Genomic DNA, 3,818 nt, shown 5'->3' with positions numbered 1-3,818 from the left:
TGTGCATAGTCAATTAATCTTTACTTGATTATCTCTTTCTCTTCCTTTCTTATCTGTTTATTAAATAGATTGTAGGATCCTCAGTGATCATGTTAATTTTTTAATAATTTCATAGATCCTGGCCCACATTCTAAGTAGACTCTCAACATAATACTGTAATAAAAATATTAGCAAGTGACATCAGTATTAACTACCATAATAAATGGAACCTTTTCTCCAATTCTACTCAAAAACCTCACAAGCCTGAAGGAAACCCAGACAGATCAAGTTAGAATCAATAAAGTGGGAATTTTGACGTTTTTGCTCCCACTGAGATAAGCTTATCTCTGGAGGTAGTATTCTGTATTCCCTAGAAGTTACCAGGATGTAATCACAGCCTACCCCTACTCCCTTCTTCCTAGACAGCCTTGTGTTGAGCACTGTCACTTGACAAAAAGGCTACTTTCATGGTTCAGTATCACTAGAGTATTTTCATTTCCCAGCTAAGCTAGTATTCAGGGAGCTTGTGATTCACAAGGCCAGCACAAAGTTACCTTGACGATCACAAGAATCAGGTCTCTCATTTAGCCAAGTTCAAGTGAGATCACAGTAAAGCACAGGGTCTCTCAGTCTTCCTCAGTGACTTGGCCTGTAAATAGGTTGTGCAGAGYAGAGTGCAAGTCATTTGATCTCTTCATTATCTTGCAACTGCCCTACCAACTGCAAGGGTGACATGTGCTACATGTTACAATTTTGGCTTCCTTGCAGCTGCAGTTTCATTTCTTTACATAATTTGTACTTTGGCACTAGAAAAAGATTATAAGAAATGAAGTGCTACTTTCAAAGTTTCAAACACCAAGTTTKTTTTTTTTTTTTAATCCTGTTTGGCAAAGGTGGCTTTAATTTGACTTTCACAAGTGCAAAAACCTATCCCTCTTAGAAGTTCATCAAACTATTAATTTTAGAGCAAGGACAACAGAGTACAGTAAAACCTTTTCACAAAGCCAGACAGCTTAACCTAATTAAATGGCTGTTTTGACAGGTGGTTTAAAGTGAAATGAAGACTATTGAGAATGGCTGCAGAGTCATGTACGATGAGTGTCTGTGTGTTTATGTGTGCAGGTAAAAATGTGACTGTGAGGGGGGTGACAATAGATCTGTGTCCATAAAGCATTTTTTTTTTCCACAAAGCCGCAGGTGTTCAAAATCTATAGATTTATTTCAATTAATTGTGTTAGATATATTGACTCAGGTGAACACCGACACCTGGACAAGAGTAAAAGAAAGATGTTTATGAAGATCTGTGATGTCATGCATCAGGGAAAATGAGATGTGCGTTTACAAGGGGAAACAAGCCTTGTAGGAAATATGTAAACATTGTTATAAGGGACCCGATTTCTGGTTCTGCTCAATATCACAAAGGGTCTTTGCCCTGATAAAATGGTGCATTTGTAGTTGGAGGTAACGAGTCTTCAGCTCTCCAAAGCAATGCTGAGTGGGCTCAGATCCTTCAAAGCCTTTCATCAGCTTGGAACAGCAAGCCAGAAGATTAGTGGACTTGCTCCTGCATGCAGCAGTTTTCCTCGTCCTCCTCCTGGCTGCAGGATGGATTCGCAGGCCCTCCCCTCTGCAGTGGCTCCCTCTCTGCACAGGTCTGGCTTGCAGAGAGCTAGCAGAGGGCTTCCAGAGTGGGGAGAGACTCAGGGTCTAAACTGTTATGTAGCCTACCGGCTTCAGTTTAGTTCAGGTAAGACTTGTATTATTTTAGCTTAACTTGTAAAAGCTTGTGCTCTTAAATATTCAGATCCTGTCTTCATTCTCCTCTTAATGGCAAGGAAGAAACCTTGTTCTCCTGGAACCTATGTGTGCTTTGAAGGAATATTATCTGCTGGTGTAAGTGACAACATTCAATTTTAGTGTCAGAACAAACACATTGTGAACAATGTAATCTGACAAAACTATTGTATGGTTTGGGTTGAGTTCACCTGTCCTGCTAAGTAAGTAAGTTCCCTTCTAGAGCACTAAAACTGTTACACCAATTACTTTTGTGCCTTTAAAAGAAGGTTTTGTTTGGTTTTGTGGGTTTTTTTGTTTGGTTGGTTGGGGTTTTTTTGGTAACATCATATTGTCTATGCTTGCAGTCCTGTAATTTTGCCCTGGATACAGTGCAATGTCATCTGGTTTTGAATATCTGTCTAGAAAGCTACTGATGATAAGTAATGCTGAGCAATAAACAGGCTGCTTTGGGTTCACACTCAGTCTTAAACATTCTGATTCTCACCCTGCTGATATTCCCAGACTTTCATAGCTCCTTTTATATTAGCTGTGATGTATACTACGTCACTGAAACGGAAGAAAGCCTTCATTAACTAAGGCATTGCCCTGGCGGGTCTGCTGGTTATTTCTGTTTTTTTCCTGTACAAAGATCTAGAGATTGTTCTGCAATGTGGCTTAATGGATTTGAAGCAAGGATGAAATCTAAAGACCTGACAGTTTCTGGGTTTACTTCTATTCACCTGGGTGACACTTCAGTGTCCACYCCTCAGATTTCAGCTAGATGCTTTCTTCCTTTGTCCCTGCTTAATCTTCATATTTAGGAAGCATTCTCTGTAAAGATTCACAAAACCAGTGTTCTTCCATTTATATTCCACTGGAAACTCTTTTGCGCCATGATATCTACAAGAAACCTTAAAGCTCAGGCTGCCATGATGGTGGGCTGCCATRATGGGTGAACACCACTCATCATGTTAATCAATAATTTCACCATTTCTTTGTGCTCCTTAGTCTGGCTGAATTTATTAGTTGCCTCTGTGGCTGTGTCTCTTGGTTGTGCAGTGTGTCTTGATTGTGTAGCGTGCAGTGCTTAGCACAAGAGCGTGTCTGTGAGCAGAGCTTTAAAACTCAGACAGCAATGAATTACCTTGTTTGTGCTTCAGTTTTGTCAGTACAAAAATGGGGATAATTGCAATGTCATCGTAAAAGCATTTTGAGGTTCACTGAAAAAAGAGTCAGGTATCACTAGGGACAATTCTTGACCTGATCAACAAGAACGATCCTATTTCCATCAGCGTGACTGACCAATAAACCCCTACAATGGGGGAAGGCTCAGAGGAGATGGGCAAGGACGAGGTGCCCATGAAGCTCAGGAAGAATGTAGGTGTCACTCATTAACCACAGCTTTGGCACAGAAAGTTGACTTTATCTCAACACAAAGGGGACCAGAGGGTGACCTTTGTTTTAGATAAGCAGCTATKTTGAGTGGATCAGCTGACTACATYCCAGTTGAGTGGATCAACTGGTGTAAATGTTTCTTTCTGAGTTTATCAAAAGAGTGTGAATGTCTCCCTGAGTTAGCCAGACCAGCATGGGGGAAGTGTGTATGTGGCTCAGCCCAACCTAGARTATAAAAACTGAACAACTAACAAAACAATTTCGAAGAGAGCAATGGGCTTGAGCTGGCTTCAACCTACATATTCCTTCCTGGCAACTGGTGACGCCCAGCATTGTGACGGTGAGCATATTATAGAGACCAGTAATGGGAATCACATTGGTGTTGTGGTTGAACTGTATATTACATTTGCTATATTTTGCTAAGTGTATACACTTGTATTGTGATTTTAGTATATTGCTGTATCACTCTGCTAAATCAAAAGTCCCATGTAACATCAAATACCTTCAAAGTAAACTTCTGTATTAAGCATTACAATCTTCATGTGTGGAATATCTAAAAGAACCTGGTCAGAGAGTACTGGACTCTGACAGCCAGTCACTCAAAATTCTTATGTACACAGACCTTACTTATGTAATATTTAATAAACTGGACAAATGTTTTGCTGAAT

The sequence above is a fragment of the Apteryx rowi genome, unplaced genomic scaffold (genome assembly GCF_003343035.1).
Source record: "Apteryx rowi isolate R43461 unplaced genomic scaffold, aptRow1 scaffold_239, whole genome shotgun sequence".
Lineage (NCBI taxonomy): Eukaryota > Metazoa > Chordata > Aves > Apterygiformes > Apterygidae > Apteryx > Apteryx rowi.
The sequence above is the reverse complement of the archived record's forward strand: the minus strand, read 5'-3'. Positions refer to the sequence as shown.